At 41.6% G+C, this 27,388-nt stretch overlaps 1 protein-coding gene and 1 pseudogene across 1 annotated transcript in view; one reads left to right on the top strand and one right to left on the bottom strand.

Moving 5' to 3' along the window:
- On the bottom strand, nt 1–26,203 carry LOC120440286 (annotated as a pseudogene).
- LOC120440348 (matrilin-2-like) overlaps nt 19,626–27,388 on the top strand; it is a 41,680-nt gene continuing 33,917 nt past the window's right edge. The window contains exon 1 of the mRNA XM_039612679.1: nt 19,626–19,759. The gene's annotated coding sequence lies outside the window, so the exon portion shown is untranslated. The remainder of the gene's footprint in view (nt 19,760–27,388) is intronic.

The raw sequence follows: 27,388 nt of genomic DNA, 5'->3' as shown, positions 1-27,388 counted from the left end.
ACTGAGATCAACACAGCTGTACATCCAAGTCTGTGCTTCGGTTTTGGTGTTGAAAAGTCTCTTTTTTATTAGTCTCTCACTAATTAGCAGGTAAGCAGATTAACAGATGTGATCACATCTGGCTCCAAAATAATAGTGAGGCTGAGGTCGAACTGCTTACGTGGAAGCTTCAACAGAGAGACATCAGTGACATCAGGGGGCGTCAGCCATTCTTTTTTTTCCATTTCATCTCCTGTTTCCTGTTAACACTTGTCTAAAGTTATTAAAGGCTTTTTCATTCGCGTGGACTCGTACCCATGTAAAGATAAGATTTTGCTTTCTTACTGAGCTTGAAGAAAACACTTTAATGTGCAGAGCAGATGGAAGGAAGATAATTATGATGTCACACCTGTCTCCAGTTCAGCTATTTGTACACTTTATGTTTTCTGTGATTCCTGGAAACAAACGAGTTAACTCTGCATGAAGAGGTGAAAATTGGCTCTGGTGAACTCCTGATGGATGGTCTCCAACAGGATGTCATCGTCTTGTCCTCCACCCATCCCTCCTTCTCTTTTCCCTCCTGCTGTCATTCGGGCCGACGGGGGCGGCTGGAGCTCAGGCGTGTAGGTGAAACTGTAGGAGGTGCGATAAATCAGTCCATCCAATCGGACGAGAGACAGAGGGACGGTGATGACGCGCCGCAGACAGCGCCAGCCGTCGCTGAAAACCGAAACATCAGGAACGACGCAGAGCAGAGATTTGGGAGACCTGAGAGGAAAAACAAGGACATGAAAGTCGGAGCTGTGGTCTGGAAAATAAATGAGAAGACAAACTTGGAAAGTTGCCGACTGCTGTAAACATGTAAGGAGCAGGACGTCACTGGAAGCACCAAAAATGAACCAAAACAAATGATCTGATCTTATTCAAATGTAAAAAAAAGATAAAGTGAAGACCTTTAAAGAGTTTTTAAAGACATTAAACTTAAAATGTAACCCATCTGTATAAACTGTGTTATAGAAAGATGCAAAAAGAAAAAAAATACAGTAAAAGGTATAAAAATGTGACACATACAAAGAAAAAGAAAAAAATGCAAATGTGACATTTTTCTATACCTAATACTTCTTCAGTTTCTCCTTTCTGAGAATTTGAAAGAAGCTGTTTAAGTTAATGTGCATAAACTAAACATAAATGTGTGGCTGATACGAGGTCTGAGCACACAGCAGACACTGTGAATGCCCTTTTATAAAATATTTTATTTGAACCTATATTGCGCCTCTGGCTGGCCTGGCAGGGAGGGATCATGTTTCTAATTGACTGCAGCTTCTTGCACAAACAGCACATTGTGAACGGCTGTTATTCAAACACGCCACTGCAGAGCTGCGGGGGTGTTTGCAGAGTCTCGCTTCCTCTCACTGAGACCCTGACTTACGATGCCTCAGCACTTCAGGTGTGGGATCTGAGGTGGATCCTGACGTCAGAGGCCCGTTTTACTTCGGTTTGCGTCACATGAGATTCTGTGAGAGCACGGCTGGATGTCAAGTTTCTGTGGTGCCCGTCTGTAAATTACAGATGCCCACATAAGAGTTAGAGGGAGGATTGTTCCCTGTGAGCCAAGCTGAGTTCCTCCTACTGATGTTTGGTTATAACATAAACCTCTTCATACATCGCTCTGGTCCAGGCTTGGCTCGGACTATCAGAGCGGATGAAGACGGTAAAGTGGAGAGTTTTTTATATCGATGATGCTCATCATATTTTCCCAGACTCCTGAATTTTATTCTTGAAAAAAATATGGAGCATTTTTTTTATTTTCCAACAACAAATAATGAACAAAACAAACTGTGAAAAGTCCCTCCGGCTGTGAGCACAGAAGCTCCGCCCCCTGCAGGGTTTCAGGCTATATAAATTTAACAGGTTAAGTTTTTAGGTAAAAGGCGCCCTGTAACACTATTCTCCAGCTTTATATTTCTATCCTGCTGAAGCAGCTTTCCATGATTCAAAGTCAAAGTCGACTTGTGATTGCTCGCTCACTTGTACATGGTCTCTGCTTCGCCGTTGCCAAACCAGACTTTGAGATGAGGAGTGAAGTTTTCTCCGTGAATTTCCAGCATGGCGACGTGTCCGCCACCGTTCACCTGCAGGAAGAAAAAAGGATCTCTGGATCTCCTTGTTTTGACTGAGTGGTTTGCTCCATTTCTAGCTGACAGCACATTTTTCTCTTTTTTAAATAAAAAAGTAGAAAACACATGAGAACCACACAATGTGAAGGTTTGTCTTGGCACTTCACCTCTAACCCAGTGACAACAGGAAACGGGCTAACTGGTGTCGTGATACAAGCCAGTCCCTGATTGAAGGTGAACTCTACGACTTCCACCCCGATGATGGTCCAACAGGACCCGTCATTCAGCACCACTTTGCTGGGATCTCTGACGCTGAACGGGGCCTGAAGGGAAGAAAAAGATGGAGGAGATGGTTAAAAGGAAGAAACACGCCAACAGGACAAGAATGAAGGTGTCAACTGGAAGAAATAAACAAAGGCAGGTGGAGGACGAATCGAAAACAAAGACTGGGAAAGAGACGAAGAAGAGTACCTGGTACTGTATGATGGCGTCGTTGGTTAGACACAGATAGGCGTGAGGGTTGTCCCTGAACTGAAAGGCGCACTTGTGGAGCTGAGAAACGGGCTCGTCCACATCTAAGATGGCGTGCTGCTTGTTGACCTTTCGGATCACCTGAAGGCGAAGATGAAGAACTTTAGCTCAGACAGTTTTGAATAATTAAAGTATTTTCCTCAATAATAACAACTTAACTGTTAGAAAAAAAAAAGGAGCTATCAGGCATGAGATGGAGGGTCACTGTCAGTGTTGGGCAAGTCACTTTGAAAAAGTAATTAATTAGTTACTAGTTACTTCTTCAAAAAATTAACTGAGTTAGTAACTGAGTTACAAGATCCTAAAAGTAATTAGTTACTTGAAGAATAACTATTGCGTTACTTTAAAAAAAATGTTTAACCCTCTGGGGTCCAGGGTATAATTGGCCATTTTAACTACTTTTGATTTTCTCTCCACATTTCACCTTTAAAAACTGTTTATTTGCCTTGTTTGGTATCATTGTTTTCAGCACAACCTCACGTGTTTAAATTTACAGTTATGTTTTCATTTTGACAAACTGTATTAACACAATTGATCTAAAATCAGACAAAAAACATAAAATCCGAGTAGACAAACTTATATTTTTTACTGTAACAACCACAAACATGTTTATTGAATCATATTTCATAAGTTTAAATGCAAATATTCTTGCTGCTGTTACACCCAAATTTCCCCTCGTGGGACAATTAAAGGATTATTTTATTCTTTTCTCTTCTATTCTAAATATAAATTGTCAATTTTAAAATCATATGCACAAGTTTTGCAAACAACAAAGTTATTTGCATCCATTTACCTTTTACCCCTTTTATTTATAACCATTTCAAACTATTTAAAGAACAATCAGCGGCATAAATAATTTGTGTGGCATCTTATTGAAGAACACAATAAGATGCCACACAAATTATTTGTGCCACTCCAAAAAAAATAATTTCTGTCCACTATAAAGGAGAACATCACAGCCTGATACCTGCAGGTCTGACAGCAGCAGGTGTATCACTCCTGTTTCTACCTGGAGACAACAGTCGCCTCATTGTTCGGACACACAACACAAAACTATCCACAACACTACACACTAACTACACAAGACAACACATTAACTACACACCCCAAACACGCTAAACGTCACAAATCTCTCACGCCTCAAAACTCTCTCTCTCTCACTCACACCCTAAAACTTCCCCTCTTCCTAAACAACCAAATGTCATGTTGCCATATCATTTTTTGATTGGTCGACATGGTACATTTTTCCACCAACAAGAAAGGGCAGTTTTTTGTTTTGATTTTTTATTTTTTGCTCATAAGCAGAGAGTGCTCGCTAGCGCTGTCCTTAGACAGTAAACGTGACAAAACTATTGAGGAAAACATGCGTATATATTGTTTATCATGACTCTGGTTTTACGTGGCCTATCAACACCATTTATAAACTGGTATATATCACCTTGTTGCTTTGTCATCTTAAAGTGGTCATGTAATTGGCTTACCACGACTACTTTATTCTTCCTCAGTCAAACAGCAGCACTCATGCGATTGTTTTGCCCCCTGAGCTCCAGGTGTTGTGGCAAAAAGTGATCGTGATTACCGTCCGCGGGAGCGCGCGCAGCTGCTTAAAGCTGTAGCGCTCAGATTACTTACAGCTACTTCCGTGCAACTGATATAAGATGCGGTAAGCTGAACACAGCTTTAACCGCCTGTTTGTTGAAAATAGTAACGCCGACCGCGTTTTTTGTTAGTAACTGTAACGGCGTTGTAACGATAGAAATAGTAATTAGTTAGATTACTCGTTACTGAAAAAAAGTAACGCCGTTAGTAACAGCGCGTTACTTGTAACGCCATGACTGGTCACTTTGTATCTGTTCTAGCAGCTCTTTGAGGCTAATGTGCTAATGTGCCTGCAATGACAGTCGGAGGGCAGGACTGTAAAATAAACACTGAGCAGCTGTCTGAGATAACACAACAAGCAGAAACTGAGCGATTCGGGTTTTAAAAGATGTACAAACATCAGCCAGGTGTATGTGTGGAGGTTGCACACTGAATTAACTGGTGTTTTCTGGCGCTGAGTCCAAACCTCAGCATTAAAACACTTAAATGTACCCTAAACTGCACCACACACACAATCTGAAACACTTTGTTCTCATGTTTAAATCTGCTGAGCGTTTTGTCTTTACATTCATCTTCACCTCTCGGGTGCTGAACGCTGACCACGACCACCAGAGCCCAAGGCTTTGTCACGCCAACACCCGCTTTCTCTGTCTTTAAACAAACCGGCTGCAATAGGCCTCAACTACAAAAACATATAGAGGTGTAGTGTGTGGCTATACCCTCACCAATTACCAGCAGGCCAGCAGCTCAGGGTGTTATGACAGCAGTTTAGGAAGTACAGGGAAAGGGCGTACTCAGCGAAATGTGACCGACTGCAGTGCAGACGTTTGTCTAAGAACAGCTCAAACTGGAAGGATATCTTTGGGATTAGCAGCTTATGTAACACCTGCACAGACACACATCTGGAAGTCATTCAGTATTGAGCAGCGATTATACCTTAATTGATTTTATGGTCAAATAATTACCTAAACTGCAGAGCGCACCCATTTTCCCCACTAATTTCCAACTATAGATGGTTATAAAGAGCTCCTTTTGTTGATAAGATGTTGAAAAGTCAACATTGATTAATCCAACTTACTTCCAGGTATCTGGTGTCTCGCTAACAAACACTTCAGCAGCGTGTGTGCTTTGGGATTTAAAGATTCTTAGTAAACTAGCAGGATTTTCCCAAATCTCGTGGTTATTGTTTTAATATCCTGAGATGAGCTCAGAGAATTTCAGCCAAGACTTCTGAATTTACAGGGTTATTTAATCTCAGTGGTCGATTGTTTCATGTATATCAGCCAAACCAGAAACTAGATTTAGAAACATAAACTGTGGCTAATCTGGAAAACACTCCATGTGTTTCCCCCAGAAAAAACAATTTACTGCCCCAAATTTGCAACTAATGACACCAGTGGCTGTGGGAGGGGCTATTCCTAGAAATTTCCTAATGTTTTACAGACGCAGACCTGAGATCCAGTCTGACACAATTTTCTTTTCACAGAATTAAAAAAAAATCATTTGATTCTCCAGTCTGTAGAAATGTGGCATGGTTGGATAAAAGGAACTGAAAGGTATCTGGTATTTCTATCATGTTTTCTACAAGGTTTTTGGTGTCATTATTTACAGTCTTTTGTTTCTATCATCTCACTGTGTCGTCCTCTGCAGCTGTTTGACGGCACTGACTACAGCAGAGGTTTTTAAAGCTTTGGCTCAGTGCAGATAAAATTCACCAGAATACCAGTGAAAGCACATATGGTGGACAATACAAGGTATGTACTATTTACATACGCTCTGTGTGTGTGTGTGTGTGTGTGTGTGTGTGTGTGTGTGTGTGTGTGTGTGTGTGTTACCATGGGTGGCAGAGCTGCTCCAGACTCGGTGCACACTAATTGGACCACACAGCCGTAACAGATGAAGCCTTCGCTCAGCACAAAGCCCCCTTGATCAGCACACTGGTCATCCACTACACATACACACACACACATACACATACACACACACACATACACATACACAACTATGCATGAATATTCATATTCCTTCCACTGCAGCACACACACACTGACTGTGAATGTCTGCACTTGAAGTCATTTTCAGCTTTATTACATTTTTTCCTTTTACATGACTTTTCTGCTAACAGAGGACAAACAGACCGTCGGTGTGCGTGATCGAAGAGAGGACCAAGTGCTGATGGATGAATGACTGAGGTTTGGGTTTTGGTGGTGGGAGGTCCGTGCACACAGGGCACTGTGTTAAATAAATAACCTCACAGATCTTTAAACGGACTCTTCTAGACTTTACTGAGGACTTTACTGTGAATAACCACTCGCACAGTGACTGTATTTATGCAGGATGGCTGCAGGGCGAGAAGACACGTCTGCTGACTGGACGATACAAGTTTGACACCATCACAGACAAATCAGAGCCTGTTTTCATAGATGAACCTCAGCAGAGTGTGTAGTGTCATTTGATTTCTCACACACATGACACCGCACGAATCCTTCCACATGCTGTGTTCCTACTTCTCTGTTTGGTTTAGGTGAGGACGCTGGATGAATAAAGCATCCAAAAGACACCATGAGGACCATGGGGGTAGGTTCTGTTTGGGGACCCAGAAACCAGCAGAAACACTTCCTGCCTATTTAATTTGTATACAACAACTTCTACCTTACCTGCATCGATTTATGGAGGAGAAATTGGTAAAATAACGCAGTAAGAGCTCTTAAGTATTCTGTGTTGCTTAACCATAATTGTTCTCCACATAATTGTTCATTCAATGCAATCATTTTACTGAGTGTGACTAAGAACAAGAAGCTCAGGCAGTATAACTGTGCTAACATCCTTCATATTACATTTACAGTTTGAGGGTAAATGGCAGTTTTATGGGATGTCTGTGTTCTACATCTATGTTTTTCAGTTAAAGTCAAACAGTTAAATCATAAACTGACAACATTATGACCTTCCCTGTATCCAAAGCATGTGTTTGCGTGTGAATATAAAGCTTTGAATCTACTGTACTGTTTGCACACAAGCCGTGACACATGCTGACACGCACACACACTTACCCATGGTGATGGTGAAGGCCGTCCAGTGTCTGGCGCTCGCTATGAAAGCGCCTCTGTCCACCGAGAGGTAACGAGTGCTGACGGTCTGAGAGCGTAAACGGTTAAACAAAGCCACCCTGGAGCAGGATGAGATGCACACTGGAAACACACACACACACACACACACACACACACACACACTGTTAGTGGGATTTAAAAGATGTTTGCGTGGGACATGTTACTATCGCTGAGAGGCAGTCTGAAATGTAATGATATTGAACATAAGAAATAAATACACACAAGCTCTGAGCGTGGCTCGGTGACAGTCATGTGATGGAAACTGATTTTAATCAAACACGTTTTAAAAACTAGCTTGGTCAATAAATATAAAATAAACTTTGTTCTTATGAAGCAGTCTTGGAGCGCTCCCTTATTTCACATATTTAAAGTCTTAACTATTATCTTGTATCTCATCTTTTCTGTTTTCCAGTGTCTTCTAAATCATGTTTGGGTTTCAGTTGGGATGCGTTCATAGAGCCACATATCTCTCTCTGAGCATCGTGTTTCCTGTGAGCCTTTTATTAAAATAGAGCACGTAAAATGATAGGAAATTGTTTCAGTGTGTGGGATGAAGGACAAGTGATGAAAATTTAGTGCGGTTCCACATAAAGTGAGCCACCTGGAAACCTGTGAGGCACAAATATGCACACATGTGTGTTTCCATCACACGTGTGCTCAGGCTTCACAGCAGCTCAGCACTGTGGCATCACAGCAAGAGGATTCCTGATTTGGTCCTTCAGTGAGGAGTTTGCATGTTCTCCCTGCGTCTCTGCATGTTCTGGTTTTCAGGTTAACTCCTCTCTATCTGCACAGGCTGAACTAAGTCACATGAAACCAGAGACCACTGAGACTATCCGTGTTAAACTTAGTCATTCTGTTTGTCCTCACATGAGCTGACAGAGACAGTTTAAACAACACATTTTTCCCTCTTTTGTTTCTGAATGAAATCATTTTCCATGATTTTACTCAATGTCAGTTTATTTTGGCTATTTTTTGTTTTTGCTCATTTGTGTTTTTCTTTTTTACTGTATTTGTTACCAAGGAGACCAAAATAGTAAAAATCATACTAATGTCTAATTGCTAAAGAAATTATAACAGACCTCAAAAGAAAAACAAACACAAATATCCAACAAAGATGATGTAAGACCTTTTCAAATGTTCATTTCTGCCATTTGTCCTCAGTTTAAAAATAAATGGAAATCCCTGATGTGTTGGATTGAAAAGTGGAATAAACTCACGATCAGCGTTCTTCATGGACTGTCTCTTCTGGGAGGGTTTGGAGATGACTTTGATCATCCGGCTCTGAAAGAACCCACTTCCTGTCTGTTGCCCAAGAAGAGGCGCAGCAGCAAGCAGAAATGCTTCCTCTTGTCCTGATCAGAGATGAACAGCGACTTGGCGCAGGCGAACATCTGCTGACGAGACACAGACAGCATGAGTGTGAGACTTCTTACACTTCACATAATCAGACGCAGGAGAGGAAAACTCTTCAGGAATGTTGTTTTTCATAAATAACTTTAATTGAAAGAAACTTTTTCTGGTTATTTTTGTTCTGCTTTTCTCAGCATTTAAAACTTGGCTGAAGGATTGTACAGTAAAGACGAAGCACGTCTGTTTCTCCATCAGTCAGTAAATAAGCGAAAGGCCGGCGCACGAGCAGCGTGTTTGCAGCCGTGCAGTTTTTCTGTCAGACGCGACTGTTTGTTGAGTCAACAATGGCCTGAAATAAAAGGTTGAATGCTCGTGGCCGAGTAAACACACACAGAGCTCAAACACAACAGTTCATACATCATCATTCACTTATCTGCTCACTGTCAGACAACCGGCCTGAATGAAACTCATTCTAAGGACTCTTTTTACTCTTGTCACAGTGTAATATAAATGTCATGCGTCATATGTCGTAAGAAAATTGCAGACTTTACCTTTAATATGAGGTAGTTACAAAAAAACCCACAAAGAAAAACAAAAGTATACGACGTGTACAGCTCGCTGTGAAAACACTGGTCGGTTGTTTAACGAGTGTAACAGACGATGTTTATGACAGCGACGTTAATAACTGTGTGTAAAACCTCAGAACTCTTAACAAAGCCAAGGTTTCATCACTACTGCTTCTTTTCAGCCAAACCAACGTGGTGACAAAGAAACTTCAGATGTGTGGTTATGGTTGTGAAAGGACTCATTTTAAACCAGTTCATGACTATTTTTGTTCCTATTTTTGTAGTTTTGGTGCCTAAAACTAACCAAACAGCCACTGAAAACACAAAAAGATTAAATAAAAGAAAGAATTTCTCAAACACATTAGACATTAACACCAGTTTCCTCTGCGCCCTGTGTTTGATCCTGACCTCCACTCTTTATCTTGTGGCAGATGAAAACTTAAACTGTTGTGTTTCTGATTGCTGCTTGTAGACTGAGTGCTGGTCACTAATCATGTCTGGCAGTTTTTATGCACTTCATCTGTTTGGTGATGCACTCTGGGTAATTTGGGCTAAATGTCACATATTCCTGTGTGTGGATTGTAGAAATGAGAACCAGAAGTGCAGAATGCAGGAAGCAGATTTCATTTAAAAGTGAGTTTTAGTGCAAACACAAGGAAAGACAATGGCACAAAGGACAGAGGAAAACCAGCATTACACACAGACACACACAGTGGAGACAGGTGGGGAATGAGCTGAAAAGCAGCTATCAAGACGTTCACAAGAGAAGGAAGTAAAACTTCATTCAACAAACAAGAGACCACAAACTAACAAAGTAAAACAGGAAATGACAGAAGAACACAACTATACAAAGGCAAAAAAAAAAAACAAAACAACACAAGTAAATTCATACTTAAAGAAACTCAGAATGTCGTTTGGCGCTCTGAGCGTTACAGATGATCACAGTGTTGCTCTGTGATGCTGTCACTTCAACACTCTTATTCCACTGAGGGGCAACAAAGACACTCAGTGTACTTTGTATCAAAAAAGGATTTAACATTGACTCGATGTGCAGGGAGCTGTCAGGTATATTCTGATTTTTTACACTATTATCACGTTTCAGAGCCGTCATGTTACCAAACTTCACTTCCCATCGATCAAAATTTTAGTTAGATATCAAAGTAATGATCATTTGTGATATGTAAGACTGGAAATGTAATAGCAATAATTTTGGTCAAATTACTCTGTAACTTTGCATAATTAATTAAACTTTTGCATATGGGTATTACTGACTTTGTATTAATATTTCAGTTTAAACATCAGGGTCATTATAGCATCTCTAATCAATTATGTCTGAAAATAATAAACTAATAAATTTTGCAAATCTTCAGAAAACTGTTCAGGACAAAGACATGGATGGATGCAGATGGCTCTCTGGTGCCACCTCAGCCCCCATCAGTGAACACCTGGAGATGAATTTAGAGGATAATTAACGGGACAAAGGGAGCGTAAATCTCAGAAAATTAGTGTCACAAAAGGAATTTTCTTTTTTTTTTTTTTTTTTTTTTTTTTTATTGTTTATTTTATTTTGACTTGCTGAATACGGGACAGACTTGACTGGTGGAAAGAAAGGGGAGAAAGAAAGAGGAAAGAAAAACAGCTGAGAAGAGGGACGGGGAGAAGGGCAAAACCAAAACCAACAGAATAAGCAGACAAAAATACATATATCGATCACCTGGATCACCTGTTGAGAAAGAAAAAAAGAAAGCAAGCAGAAGAAAACGAGAGTAATAAACAACATCACAATGATATATGGGAATATGACAGTAAATACTAAATATTAAACATTATTGTGCAGCACGATCGACAGCGCACAGTGTGCTTTGAGGTAGGAGCCAAAAAAGGGTGTAGTTTGTGTGATCACCCGTGTGTGCACCTGTGAGCATGAACGCGCTTGTTTTTAAAAGGTTCCTTCATGTAATGATCTGCTAGAGGGTGTGGGGGCCACTGCCCCGTCCTCCAGGGCATGAAGCAGGTATGGAGGAGATCAAACTCCAGACATCCAGAGGCCCCCAGAACACAAGAGACCAAGGAAGACCAACAGAGGGGCAGCAGCCACCACTATCCCAGAAAGAGCTGAGGAGAGTCCCAGATGAGGGGTCACTCAGCAGCCGCGAGCAGAAGCCGGGGGTTGCAGTGACGTGCCCGTGAGCTCCGCCGGCAGCCAGCTGTGCCTGAGTGACCGAGCCCCGGGCTGAGAGGCCGAGGGCACCCCATCCCCGGTGGCCCGAGCGAGCCCCAGGCTCCAGGCCCTGATAAGCAGCCGCCAAGGAGTGAGCCGGTGGGTACCTGGGCGCCCACCCCGGACACAAAGAACCACCAACGCACCGATGTCTGAGGGCGCCTGCCACCGGCAGGGGAAGTGGTGGGGGAGATGGGCCTCAAACCTTGGAGTGCCTGAGATGTCCCCAGAGAGGTGGCGCCTGATACCCAACCTGACATAAAGACACAGACAAACAGGCACACACAGATACAAACATCTATTCCCACCCTCATGCTCTCATATACAATTACTCAACACTCACCCAACGTGGAGACGGACATAAAGAGACGCTGTACACACAATCACACTCCCCAAGCGTATTTAAGCCCCGGGTCTAGGTACCCTTGCCCCTGGAGGGGAAACTGCGCCCAGACCCAGGTGGTGTTACCCTTTTCCCTGCGGTGGGAGAAGCAGACCGCCCGACTCCGCAGCAGCAGGGAGGCCCCACATTCCAGACCCCAGTCGGACGGCCAACTCTCCTCCTAGCCCCCGCCCAGCAGGCCGCAGAGAACGGGGGTGTAGGAAGACTCAAACCTCCTCCACCCGCTCTTATGTAGTGTTGATGTATGTGTGTTCTAAGGTGCATTTAAAACCCAGGAGGGCATGGAGCTACCTGCCAGAGCAGCAGGTAAGCGTATAGCCCCTCCTGCTAGCCCTCAATGTCTACGTGTATTTAAAATTGAGAGGTGGGCAACGACGCCAGGGGTGAGGTGTACACCCTGATGGTAATTTGGAATCCGTGTAGCGTGCCCACCCCCAAGATCCTATATGTATGTGTAATGAGAGTGTGAGTAATGTGAATGTCTAAGTTGTGGGATAAAATTGAGGCAGAGGCAGCCAGAAGGGGACAGAGGGGGGGGATGTCTCCTCTGCACCCTGGTGACACACCCCTACCCCAAGGCCCTGCATGTGTGGGTGATTGTGGTGGAGCGGGAAGAGGGAGGCAGCTGGAGATGGGGAGGGAAGGAAGGGAGGGGCAAGTGACCCCTCCCTGGGGCCAGCTCCCCCGCTGACCCCAGTAGGCACCCCCATACTCTGCAACCCGCCAGGGAAAGGGGGGCCCAGGCCCATCCGGACCGGGGCCCAGTGCAGCAACGCCGCCCAGCCCCACAGAGCCCGGGACAGTCCACCCGACCCCACCACAGAGAAAACTGCACCCACCCCATCATCCACTCATCTTCCAGACTACACAAGACAATAGACGCCCAGGCTGAGATCTTCCTCCACCTCTCCTGTAGCTCCCCTCCTGCAGAGAGAGAGTCCTGAAGAGAGGAAATCTCCTGCAGGATTTGACAACCTCCCCCACCAGTTGAAGAGCCCCCCAGGTGGTTCGATGCACAGGCGGCACCCTGCGCCAGGACTGGGCCCCCATACACCCACCCGCCCACAACCCCGGCAACACACCAACCAGGACCCAAGCCCCTGAGGCTAACCGCGAACGACTGTCGACAAAAACAGACAGCACAAAGGTTTGTTCACGGCCACCGGAGAGTTCTCACCCTGGAGTTTGGCTGTTCATCGAACACCAGTTTGAATGCGTCTGCCTGTGACTGACTGGAGCTGTCCAGGCACATGTAACCACACACTCGATTCACAGAGTCGCCATAACCGGCCGCTGGATGGAAAAGACAATGAGAAGGAAAAACAGCAGTGAGTGGAAGAATGTAGACATAATATTCGCCCAAATTTTAATGTAAAGTTGACTATAATCATCTTTATTTACCTTTTAAATGGTCCTGCATGACTTTCCATCCATGGCCAGTGATGTAAACACAAGGAGGAGGGCAGAAGAACCTGTAGGTGATGCAGAAACAGTCATTGAAACAGCAGATTTTATCCAACTAAACCAGTTCACATGCTTGATTTTACTAATCTCTACATTAACTCAAGATTTTCTTCATCTGTTCATTAATCTGTTAAAATCAGGTGAGTCTCATGTGTATTACAGGTATTACAAACGCATGTTGTGCTCAACATAAAGCCCCAATAAGTAATTAGAAGAAGCTTGTTTGGTCACAACTCTAATTGTCGTGCATAATAATAAACTCTGGTTAAAGAAGGTGAACATGCCAACAATTCACATCAGCCTTTTTCAGCTGCCTGAATATGACAGCTCAGGGCAGTTACAGGACATACAGGAGAACAAATTACATCATGAATAATAATCTTCAAAAGCATATTGCAGGACAGAATATGACCTTAGAAAATTAAATAATAAAGGAGTTTTGATCACATGAATTATCCTTAACATACAGCCTGGCTTTCATGAAACTGGCTGCACATAAAAAACTGCAAATAAACTTTGCAGTTTCTCAAAAACTCAAAAAATATATTCACCTTCCTGCGTCTACTTCAATTCCTAAATCTCAGCTTTAATTTTAGTTTCGTGTGCCAGTAGCTGGCTGTAGCTAGAGGTGAAATTACTGGTTTGTTATTAAGTTTCCACCAAATTTCAAATATGTTGCAGATTTCTTATTAATGTCCTGCTTTCTGTGACTTCATGTGTAAGTAAACAGGATTTCTTTGGGGTTTGGGTCCAAAAGAAATTGTCTGTTGTAACTCGAGGAAATCATTTTATCACTGTTTTCTGTGTAGATGTTAAAGTAACTAAGAAAAAACTTGGAAATCTGAACCTGTCCCTCAGATCTTGTAAAGCTGAAACAGTCAGACGAATCCGTTCGTTAGAAAAAGATTTGTGTGTTGGGTTTAATAAAATGTGTTAATGCTGCAAGTTTATTTGTGTAATGTCTTGATGCATGCTCAATCATCATTGATCAGTGGTTGTTGACATTATAATTTGCATATTAATGATCATAAACTGACCTCACAGCTCATTGTTCATGCAGTGGTGCTGGTTTCAGTTATTGTGCAAATGTACTGTTTATAAGGTTGTGGAAACCTGCAGTCAGCTGAGACTGAAGAAGTCACCTGGATGAGTGACGAAATGTTTCTCTCACTGAAAACGCTACGTCCAGATGAACAGAATCAACTTTTTTTGGATTATTTGTGTAACCTATTTTATTTCTATAAAATCATCACCAAACCTTTTCTCATTGCCAGAGGGACTTCTGAGCGACCTTGGCGTGCAGGATGGTGACACTCTGGTCTGCGTGGGCTTCTCGTCCTAGATCTGCTGATGCTCCCAGTAACTGGCAGCCTTGAAACCCCGAGTTCAGTCTCCTGATTGGACGACAAGGATGTTTGTCACAAAGAAAAGCAAAAAAAACAACACATAGTGTGTTTATGGGGAAAGCCAAGATTCTGATGGTGCTCAACAGAAAAATATGTACAAAAGATCCTAAAGTTTTGATGGAGGTGCGAATATTTGGGGCAAACTTTATGACAATAGAATATCTCAGCAGCTGATGGTTTATCTACAAGTGTGAACATTGATGGAGCACTTCAGGAAAAACCAGGGGTCACAAATATTCATAATACAGGAATGACCAGTGCTCCAAAACATCTTCCATCACCATCATGACCTGACTTAAAATCAGGTCAGTTTCTAAACTCTGTGTGATGTCTGCAGCATCTCAGCCCAGTTTGGTGTTTTTCACAGAAACTAAATGTGTGCAATAAGACTCCGTTTCAGGCAGACAGCTCACTGCCATCATAAACGAACACATGGACGTGGTTAAAGTGGTGAAAACCTGCTCGTTTCCTTAAAAAACAATGCTGAGTGACACATGAATGAAGCAGACTAGAGTTTTACCATGTTATCAAGAAACAAATCCAACTGTAGTTTGACTTACAGTTTTTTTCATGTTCCCACAAAGTAGCTCAGACTAAGCACACAATTACCATCAGCAGACACTCCATCCATCTTTAGAAGAGACTCAACAGCAGCAGATATAAATACAGGCAAGCTAAAGATGGGATAACAGTGTTGTTAGAGACTCATTAAAACATGGAACAATTCTTTTTATAGCTGGAAAACATTCGCCTGTTTCCACCAGCACAGAAAGAAAAGACAGGAGACGCAGTAATTTTCACAAATTTAAATGCATAAGTTAGTTTCAGATACAGACTCAGGACCAAATGAAAGCAAAATAATCCTGTCTGATCAGAGCTTGTTAACTCACTGGTTACTTGTACAAAGATAACATGTTAATACACATATGCTGATGCAAATACATGCAGTTTATTATTCAATGCATGCTACTTTATATGTAGTTTAAATTTACAGTTTAGATCTATCTTTGTTGATCACATGACTTCTGTCTTTATGCTTATTGCATTTCTTTTCTAAGCCTCTGGTTTCTCTTGTTTCATTTTGTTCCACAGAGCATCTTTGCTCATGTCTGGATTCATATTCATTATTTTAGTAGATTTACATGTTCACAGTTCAAAATAGTCAAAAAGATAAACTTTTAGAGCAGGTTGGACTCCTTGTACCTACACTGACCTCACTATTCGAAACGTGGGCCATGTTTAATATCAACATACACCAAAGGAGATATATGAATGCATATGCATGTTTGTTTTTCTTGCAAATAAAGAGAAACATGATTCAAATGTAGGCAGAACTTAAAAGCTATTGTTTAATCACATTATTTATTTCATGTATTGTTCATTTTCTCCTCTGATTGACACTTAATTAAAAAAAACCTTCAAAGTCTTATTTCCAGTCATTAAATTTTAGATATTTCATGTTTTGACAGCAGTAAAGTGAACAGCAGGTAAGTGAACAGCAGGTGAGCCACTGCCAGAACAAAACTAGACTAAGTGGGACAAAAGATTCCTGAAGCACAAACACAGACTTGGGTTTTCTGAATGGACATTTAGTATTTGATATTATGTTTCCACTTGCTGGATTTTTTGTAATTACAAGGCAACAAAGCAGTGCTCTAATCAAATAAAGGCTTCACACTTAGATTTTATTGCTTTTTCTATTCATTTAATCCTGAGTTTGAGCAGGTCATTTACAACGTTTTTACTTTTTAAAGTGTTCATTACTTCTGTTAACGCGGCCTCCTTCTGTGTGATTAGATTTTAAATGCTGAGCTGAACAGCAGGCAAAAGGCTGAAAGAACAAGCTGACTGACCCCGTGTAGCTCTGTAACAATAGCGCCTGTCACATTAGCTGTGTTTTCTCCCTGCTGTAGCGATGTAATGAGGAGCCAGACACAGAGTTACGACCCCGGGGCCTGGAGTCTGGAATGCTACTCCTAATGAAGACTGTCGACACGAGAGGAGGAGAGGAGGAGAGGAGAGGAGGAAGGCGAGGGAATAAGGAAGGACTCAAAAGACAGCTGAATTATGTAAGTGGTGAAAAATCAACCTGCAACCATTTCCTGTGGCAGCAACCAAGTTCTCACACAAATTTAAGGTAAGAGCGCATACTTTCATTCACAACTATTATCTGAATATTAGGATATTAAGATGTGGAGAAACTGAGAAGGACTAAAGTCCCAAACATAGATGGCACAGTGGATGCTTTGAGCTTCACATGCAGACTTTTCAGTCAAGAAACATGACTTCACTTTTCAAGCTTTGCATAGAAAGAAATTCACGTTTGAACAACTCATAAGAAACTTTTTCCAATCATATTATGGCAGACAACAAACTATAATCTCAGTTCTATTACAATAAATCTAACACCACGAAAAAGGGGAAAAAATCAAGTATCACTTCTTTCTTATAGTTTATATTATTTTTGAAGCCCTAAACTGTTACTGAGCAGAAAAACCATGTAGCAACTATATTATTTGTGCACCTGGAAAAGTCACTAAATATACAAGTCCTTCTATGATCTCTACCCTGATGATGATACATGTATTCAGACCAGCCTGGTCCCATAAGGGCGAGCGGCTGCTTGGCCAGCTGTACTGAACATCAGATCCTACTAACACCTCTCTCCACGGGTCAGGGTTCAGACTTGAATGGCTGTGTGTGTCTTCACCAGTTTGTAGTTTAAATTAGACCTTCAAATTTTCACAGGTCAAAGGGCAAAGTGTCAGGAGCGCGGGGCTCCTGGTATTTCACACCAGGAACACAGAATGAACTGAAGAAGGACGGGGGAGGGGTGGACAGAAATACACTCGCATCTACATCCAGATGTTGTTCTAGTACACAAGTATTTGAAGGTTAAAATGACTACAATTATTGGGTTTGTTAGTATGATGAACTTAACATGTGTCTGGGTCCTAAAATCCACAAGTGGAAGAAAAGTTTATAAATTAGAAGTTTTAAAACCTTCAGTAAATTTACATCCAAGCTGGTGATGAGCCGGAGGTTGATTAAGAAAAAAGTGTATTTCTCGACCGGTTGTGAGTGGCTGCTGGAGTTTCGAGCTTGCAGCTATTGTTTGGTGAGACTGGTCACATAGAAAGGACTGCACCTAAAACCTCTTTCTGATTGCTGGTGTTTCCAACAGATTGCCCAGGTCAGTTATAGTTTGCATGGAAGCGTCGACTTGTCTGCAAAAACTCAACATTTACTCTGTGAGCTCTAGTAAAACCTAAAAAAGTGGGACGCAAACTGAAAACAGAAAACATTAAAGTGAAACTTTTACTTTGAAGGCATTGAATGGCATGTTTTAGTTACACTAACGCTTGACTAGTAGGTTGCGAGTGTTTGCAGCCAAGTTATGGTCTTCCATGCAAAGCAGTAGGAGATTTTTGGTACATCATGTGAAACCATTTTGTGACCAGTTTTATTCTAGCGACTGCCAGCAACCTCCTACAACCATGTGCCAACTGGTTGCAGAATACATGTTTTCCTAGCAACCCGTCTCTAGGTCTGCATGGGGCTTTAGCAATCAGTTTCACAACTGCCAGAAACCTTCAGCAACCACCTGCAACTGTTTGGGATAATACTCATTTTTCCCTTATGACCAGTGGCTGCCAGATGGTCGCCTGTGTGAGTGGGGCCTTTCTGAACTACTGGTAATGATCGGTTGCTCTAGTTTGGACACCAGTGTGTGTTTAGTGGGCTGACTGGTCTAGGATACGATTATGGGATGTTGCTTCAGCCACAACAGAAGTGTAGCTCCATGTCATAGACAGTATATAAAAGATGGCTGTAGCTTTTAAGTCTGAAGCCTGACAGTGATGTGGAAATACCTTACATAGCAGCTTTATTTCTGATGACCAGCAGGGGGCGACCATTCTGTTTGCAAAATAAAGTCCAGTTGTATAGGGGTTTATTTACAAATGCTCCCTGCAACTCCAAAATAAAAAATGACAATGAATGCTTCAGGAAAGACCTACCTCAGTACTGAGGACTGTGCTGTTTGCCTCCATATCTACCTGTAATCTGCTCCTCACTCATCACATCTGGGTTCACAAAACCAAGACAGAAACAGCTTAAATGCACAGCTGGAGGCTTTAAAACTGGACCTCAGTAACTAAGCCGTGATGCCAAGTTGGATACATTCATCTTTTATATACAGTCTATGTTCCAGTCTTTTTCAAACTAGATTTAACTTTTTATAGCTAAAGGCCAGAAAGACAATAACACCCAACCTGATTATATTTTCAGGTCACATGACTTATTCATAAAAACAAATATCATATCACGTGTAAGAATTTAACACAAATATCATAATTCAAACTGTTTTGGTTTGTCTGACATGAACATCGACATCTCTGAACATTTCCTGCCACATTTCCTGGGACTCGTTTTCTTTGGCATAAAAACTGTTAATGTAATCACATTACTTTAGCAATGACATTACAGTTACAAAATTGAACATGAGAGAGTTACTTATCAGTCACAAATTAGCTGTAAAACCATGTAAAACACTTGATGAACTTTATGAAGCAGAAGCATTTGTGCGCTCGTGCGTCGCAGCAGGTCTCACCTCTCCAAACTTCTGCGCGCGCTCAACATTGTCCGGATTTCAAAGGGCGGGGGGCGGGGTCTCTACCTCCCCAAATACTTCTCTTGGCAGTTTTATACCTCCTCACCATCACTGCACCACTTCATTCCAACAGTGAGTAAAACCGAGGGAAGGTCAGCGCGGCAGAAACACGAAGCTGACCTGAAACTTTTAAACGTCCGCGCGCTCATTCCTCACCTCCTCTCAGAGACTTTGGGATAAACTTCAGCAAACCGTGACCTCACCTTTCCCGACCGGGACACCCTGCGTGCGTGTGTTTCGGGACTTTTGTCGCGGAGGTCTGAGCACCCGGCTGGTTCTCCGTCTTACCTGTCCCATCCACCCGTCCTCGCTGCATCGTGTCCGGACGGCAGCGTCCCCAGGTGAGTCAGCGGGCTGATTGGGTCCGGGGACAGAGGAGGTGGGTATAACAGAGCGGTGTCCGCCTCAGGGAAGCCCGGTCGGTGCAGCAGTGATTCTGAGAGGAAACGAAGTGTTAGACTGATTTCACAGTGATACTGTTCAAAGCAGAGACTATCATGATGGGAACGGGGTCATATCACAGTTGACGCATCATTTAAACTTCATTTAACCGAATGAAATAGGAGGAGATGTGTGCAGGACAATGCGGTGCTTTGCAGCCTGGTTCAAGAGCAAAGGTATGCACAAAGCAGAAATCATGGAGTTCATCGTGTGATATGGTCACGTGTGATATGTGTGCATGTAAGTTTTATTGGTTGATTATAACTGAACGGACTTAATTTAATATCTGATTAATAATTTCAACCACCTTTTAAGTAATCCAGTCAAACAGACTGGAGTTTAAAATGCAACAATTCGCTGTTTTTCTCGATTTAAGTAAAAATCTTTAAATTTTAAACTAAAAAAATGGGCTCAGCTTCTGGGAGGAAAATTAAACTCAAAACTGGGTTATTCTGTGGCATTCAGAGAAAACAGTTAAGTTATTATTCACTGAAATGATCTGTGGATAAACTGTTAATGAAAATAATTGTTAGTCAAATGCCAACACAAGCAGTTTGTGACTTCAAAAAGAGTTTCCAAAGAGGCCTTCAGACTTTAAGGAGCTTGAAAAAGCCTCTGAAAGTTTTATGCTGGATAAGGTCCGGTTTGGCTCGGATGAACTTAAGGACACCATTGATCTTTGGAAAAAGTATTGATCATGATAATAATGCACTACTAAAGAAATGTTCTCACTGATTTTATTTTGATTTTTGCACAGTTTTTGCTGCAGTAACTGTTTTACATTGAAGTGAAACAAATGATGAGTAAGTGAAATGAAGTGGAACGATATAATATGCTGACAGATGTTCATGTTTTGATTTTTAAGAAACATCACATTTGAAAATAGATGTGAGTGTAAGAGAGAGTGAAAGAGGCTTTGGGTTCACACTGGTTGCCTGGAGGTGATGCTTCAGGCAGTCAAAGCCACCATTCAGGGAGAGTCTACTGGAGCACAGAGACGGGTCAGGGCTCATGTGGTTAAGTCAACACAGTCAGTCAGAGAGAAGGTTAATTATACAGCCATACAGGCAGGTGGACAGACTGGAGGTGACAGAGTCATGATACAGGCGGATGATCAGCGATGCCGTGTCTCTGGGAAACTTTAAACGGGTCAGCAGTGCAGGCGTGACTAAAGAGGGGCTCGTGGGCTATCAGTGCAGCCATGGGTGCAAATTACTGGGTGCAAGGGGTCCACACCTCCTTTTTCTAGGGAAAAAAAAAGTGAGTCTTCATGAATAATAATGCAGTGCTCACTCTGGAGCTCATTCAGCCAATCATTGCATGAATAGCTGCAGTTTTTCTTTATTTTTTCTTTTGCTTTTTACATTTTTGAGAACTACTCGAGTGAACCAAAACAGAAATGCAATGAACTACAAATATATCCAGATATTTTTGTGAAAGAGTGGAAAAATGTTGTTAGTGAAACAGCTGTTGATGTTACTTGTTGTCTCACATGCTGACGAAATGAGAAAATGAATTTCTCTTTTGCATTAAATGCATAAAACAAAACGTTGGTTAGTTTTTGTTTGTCCAAAGGTTTACGACACAGACTCAAATTAGACCTACTCCTAAGTTTGTTTGTGTTTTAAATAAAAAGGAAAGCTGGGACTGATGAGCTACCTCTCCTGCACAGCCACATTCAGACTTTCAGTCCTTTTCTATAACTGTATTATTAGCTGCATGCGATGCATTTAGAGGACACATACACTGAATAGACTGTCTAAACAGGCTCTGTACTCCTAATAATATTGATGATGATAATTTACCCACCTGAGCCACAGTCTATATATAACTGGGCTCAGATCCTTTTACATATGCGGGCAGATGATAATAAAAGGCGGTGGAGGAAGTCGGGGTGTAATTCAAAGACGGGCAGGCAGGTAGTGAAACTGCTCGCAGTAGCGGACTTGACATCTGGTTCTAATCTAAATCTAACAACAAGAAGTGCTGTGTTCATCTCAGTATGGTCTCCAGCTGCCACTCAAACCTCAAACCGCCTACAGAACAACCGCAGCCTCTCCGCCCGTCTCACTGTATACATCCAAACTGCTCTCTCTGATCTCCACCTTTTCTACATCCTTTCTTTCCCCTCACGCTCACTCCGGGTCTCTGTATGTTATACAAACATATGACCTCCGTCTCTGTCCAGCTTTCTAATCTCTGAAGCTCAGAGCTGACGTGTTTTCTTCTCAGTGTGAGTCCAGCCTGTCAGTCAAACTGTGCGTTCTGACCTTTCTGTTTTTCCACATCTCGCTCTTTCACCTGCTGATTTAATCTCAGTGGTTCAGTCATATTCAATCACACTGAAAGAACACAAAGTCGGTAGAGAACACTGCCATCCATTGATGTGTCTAAAAAGCAGATATTTAATAAAAGTCTGTGTAGCAGGAATGTTTTTTAAACCCTTTATTTTTTAACTGATGTGCCTCCTCAAATTTATCAAGTTTGTTTTTGTTCCTGGTCTATAAAATCTTGCAGTTTTTTTCCAAGCTGCTGGTGTGTCTCAGTTATGTACCAGATGTTTTTTGGCTGCTTTACACGACAATGATAGTGAGACGAGGCTGTTTTTTAATGTGTAGCATTACTGTTGTGAAAGGATGCAGTTTAGCCCACAGCACAAAGATAACCACATAACCACAGTTTATTAACACAGCTGTGGACGTTTAAGTTTCATTGTACTGAATGATGCATGCCTAATTCTATATATCTGCACAGGACTGTGCCATAGCCTTGAGGCTTCCCTCATTTCTTTATATTTTGCTTTCAAAGGAGATTTTCTTGTATTTTTTTAGGCTGTCTGCAGCAAAAGCTTTCTTTAAGTCTGACAAAGTTTTTCTTTGGACATTCCCTGTTTTTTCATTCGTTTTCAGTCCAGTCCTTGTACCTGACCATTTTCAGAGGAATGTTTTTGTTTGTTAAGCTACTTAAATCTGACTTATGAATCATTCAAGCATAGAAAGGCTCCTATTTAAAAAAAAAAACAGTGCTGTGTCCTGTTTTGTTCACTTTTTTTATCTCTACATTTTTAATCTATTTTTTATTTATAAAAGAAAACGTAAAAATGTGTTTTTGCACTAACAAGGTGATTCCCAAAGAGCTATTAGCCAGTAACTTGGTATATCTCATCATGGTGTTCAGTGTATGCCTAAAAAACTGTGGAAACAGGACAAGTGTAGGAGAAACAAAGAAGTGCCAGGCCTAAAACTGCTTCAGATGAACAGTGTCTGAAGTCATGTCCTTAAGAAACGGGAACAGAACCCAGCAAAGACCCAACAGAGAACCTGAGAAATGCATCTGGATCTTTATTTGACCCATCTGCTGCTCACTGAAGCTTCAGCAGAAATGTTATCAGTGGAAAGACGGCTGAAGCCATTCTGAGCGAGGTGTGCCAGATTATATCAGAACATCTGCTCATAAATCGCTGCACCTACTTCCAGTGTTAATGAAATGGAGGTGACTCTAGATTACTGCACAGTGCTCTATAATCTGAGGTGTGTATTTGTGACAAGTCTTGGAAACAAACTTACAAATGACCCAATCAGATGTAGAGACATGAGCCAGTATAGCACCATCATGATGTAGGAGATGACCTCAAATCCAGCTGTTTAAATAAGAAATATTTGTGCCTCTAGAAGATTAATCATTCTTAATTGACAGATAAGGTAAAAATGACATTTTAATAATGTCTGCTCATAAACTGAATGTAAAATTCAAATCAGTGCAAATTGTTCTTCAGAGGAATAATTATCAGATACAGGAATCTATCAGGGCAGCTATGTGTAAGGCTTTGGAGGGTTTTCCAGTCTTAGACCATCAACTTTTTCTCCCAAATGAGACGTTCAGTTTTCTTTCTTTGAAAGTGTTTTCTGGCAGTTGAGCTTGACATGTCATTGTGCCATTTTTCAACAAGCAGGGTTGCTGTTGGACTGTTATTTGTTCATAGAGGTTTGATGGCGTTAGTACGGTTTAGTAGCAAGTAAAGAGAAACAGAGAATGAAAGGAGATTAAACAGCATCTAGTATTCACACAGCCTCCCTTAATAATCACATGAACAAGAACTGATTCACTTTCACTTTGAGCTCTAACACTTCAAACCTGTAAATTAAGTCTTTCTTTGCTTGTTTCGTCTGACTGCTGATAAACTGAGACTCAGAAACTTTCTAAACGGATGTTTGAAAGGTAAGATTATCTGTCATCTGTCACCAGTTTAACCTCGGGTCATGACCCCAGGGGGGCTGGGCGGGATCATTATCAGAGGCCGTAAATCAGATAATCGATAGAACGTGGACGAGGGTAAATAAGACGTATTCACATGTCAGGCATTCGTTTATAACAGCACTCCTCAGTTCATGTCATCATTGACTGGTCTTTTGAAACTTCACTTATCAAATTGAATCCTAGTTTCCAGATGTTTTTTTCCTCTTTTCACAACATATGATGATATTTTTTGACTTTCTTTTTTTCGCACTTAAAAAATTTAAATTATGGTCTGATGACCATAATAAGATCAGAACAGTTTTATGTCAAAATTCAGGTTTCTGTCTTTTTGTTAAAATTTGTGAAAATTGCTGAGTCCTGAGATGCTTCATGTCACATGTACACATGTACTGTTCGTCACGGGCACTGCTGAGCATAGAAATCTTAATTTGGCCAGTTGATTTTTTTGGTTTTTGGTTTCTTTACTAATTTTAGTGGAGATGTATGTTAAAAGGTGATGTGATTAGTTCTGTCTGTTTGGTTTCACGACCACATCAATTTTATAGATGAATTGACATAAAAATCTTCAGAGGTTTGGCCCAGTGTAGACATTCAGATCGGGAACTACAATTCTCTGTAAGGATTCTTTACCATACAGATAGTACAAAATGCAAGAGTTATTCTTTCCAAATACCCATCATAATGAAATAAGTAAAATTGGGAGACATCATCTTGATGTTCTCAAGAAATAATTTCAACTAACTAATCTGAATAATTTCTATATCCAGGGATATAATTCTGAGTCACAGCCTCTGAGGCTGAAAATGATTTATGTCATGTAACTGGAAATATCCAAGAACTCTGTGCTTTAGTTTGGGTGAGTAAAACCCTAATCTGGTCTAGTCTGCTGCTGCACACATGTTAGCAGTTGTTATTCTGATTGCTGTGCATTTGATTCATGCAGCTTGCTAATTAGCCTTGTTAGCTTTAGCTAGTAAGTTGGTACTTGACTTTCTTGTCCAAATAACAGTGAGAACATCTGGCTCCAAAAATTAAACAGGACTACAGCCAACATGCTAACGTTAAGGCTTCAAACTGTGAAGTCATGGTGGCTTCATCTTTCATATACAGTCTATGCTCGAGTCATACTCGGTGTGGAGGACATGTTGAGCTCAGGTCGAGGTATGTACCCTCTTTATCACTGTTCAGTTACAGTAGCCAATGCCACGATATGTAGAACACAACTGCATTTCGTTTGTTACATTTTCCTAATATTTCATACTCAACAGAACTACAGAAGTATTCACGCTGTATTCAGGTTTGGCCAGCAGAGGGGGCTCCAGCCACCGTAACACCACTGAAAAAAGTGCTTTCCAATAAGTTTGTTTTATTTATTTATAGGATTACAAAATAATACTACTAACCTTTCCTGCCATCTTCCCCGACATCCAGTTCCTCCATGATGGGCGTGGCCTCTGCTGAATTTAGGATGGGGTGTTCCTCGGGTCCATGGTCACCCTTCTTTTCTAGAAAAGTTCAGGTTTGACAGAGAAAGAGTTCTTTGTGCACGGAAGTGATGTAAACCAACAAATGCACACCTAGCAGATATTTTTAAGGGGGAATAGAACAATGACTTCACTGTCCAGTACTGAGTCCAAGAGCTGTGTAATTCTATTCAGGCAGCTCTCTACTAAACATTAGGTTGGCTTTGTGTTGCAGTTTGATGGTCCACTGAAATCAGATGTTTCTGTGCTGCTGGGTTCACTATCTGTGTAAAAGCATCCGAAATGCTGACGGGCGACAACATACGCGGCTTTGAAAGACTTACAGGGTGAAAAACAAACCATGAGAACTTCAGCATCAGCTAAAAAAACAGCACCAAGTAATTACATCACGTTATGGTCTTAATGTTAGCTGACCTGAAATCAGACTGTTGTCCCGCAGCTTTCTGGTTTAGATGCTCCTGTTGTTGTTTGTATTCTGGCCTAAAGTCTGAAAAAAATTTGTTCTGTAGATTCAGTTTCTGCCCATCACGACTGCAGCGTAGTTCAAATGTCCAGCAATCAGTTCAATGATCAGTCAGCACAGAGCAGAGCTTCCACGACACCTTACAGTCACGCTACAGTAAGAGGGGCTCTGGTGTATCTGCGCGTGTTCATGTTTGCACTTCATCCCGGACCTGTTATCAGGCCATGCTGTGTGTGTGTGTGTGTGTGTGTGTGTGTGTGTGTGTGTGTGTGTGTGTGTGTGTGTGTGTGTGTGTGTGTGTGTGTGTGTGTGTGTGTGTGTGTACTTGTTTTCGTGACATCTGAGGACAATTTTATGATAACACACTCACAAAATGAGGACGCCGGAAAATGAGGACATTTTTGAGGTCCTCATTTTCCGAGCCTTCTAAAGTGTTCTAGAGGCCCCAACATGCTCCCAAACCAAAAATCTCGAATGTCCTGAAATATCACAATTTTATGAAAAGTGTGTTTAAGTGTGTTTAGCGTTTTTGCTCACTTTCAGTTTCGCCGCCTACTGGCCAGTTTTGGAACAAAACACACTTTTAACACACTTTCAGTGACGTCACTCTGTGAGTCCTCATTTTGTAGGTGTGTCAGACACAATAACACATTTGACCCAGGTTATAGTGGCGTCACTCTGCGAGTCCTCATTTTGTAGGTGTGTCAGACACAATAACACATTTGACCCAGGTTATACCCTTCTTGGGGCTTAAGCAAGGGTAACAACAGTTAAATCAGGCAAATCTTGACAAAAATGAAGGTCTTTAGATTCAGTTATTAGTGCCTGCACATCTTGGGGTTTTTGTTGTTGACAAAATGTCTCAAAATATAAAGTTTCAACATTTGTGTAATTATATTACTGTTATTTAATGAGTCTTACTTCTCAAAATCAATGCACAAATTGTCTGACCTTCACTAAGCAGAATGATGTGTGTGCAGATTTTGACCCTTGAAGAGTTTATATTAATCTGCATTAATATAATTGCATCTGCAATCTGCAGTTGAACTTAGAGATTCCTGCCGCTGTCATGTGATTCAGTATGATCATCAGGCTCAGTCTCGACTCTGAATTCCAAGAGGGCAGCAGCATGTCTCCTTGTTGAATGTCTGCTTTGAATTTTGGGTTGTTTTTTTTTTTTTGTTTTGGTTTTTCTCCTCTGCTACTACCAGAAGTTGTCTGCACCACACCAGGGCCTGTGCTGCTAGCATAAACCAACTGAGCCTCAACCAGGGCCTGTGCTGTTTTCTGAGGCCATCTGCACCGCACCAGGGCCTAGCTAGACC

Source organism: Oreochromis aureus, linkage group 5 (assembly GCF_013358895.1).
Source record: "Oreochromis aureus strain Israel breed Guangdong linkage group 5, ZZ_aureus, whole genome shotgun sequence".
Lineage (NCBI taxonomy): Eukaryota > Metazoa > Chordata > Actinopteri > Cichliformes > Cichlidae > Oreochromis > Oreochromis aureus.
Note: the sequence above shows the minus strand (reverse complement) of the source record. Positions and strands in the feature narration are given on the sequence as shown.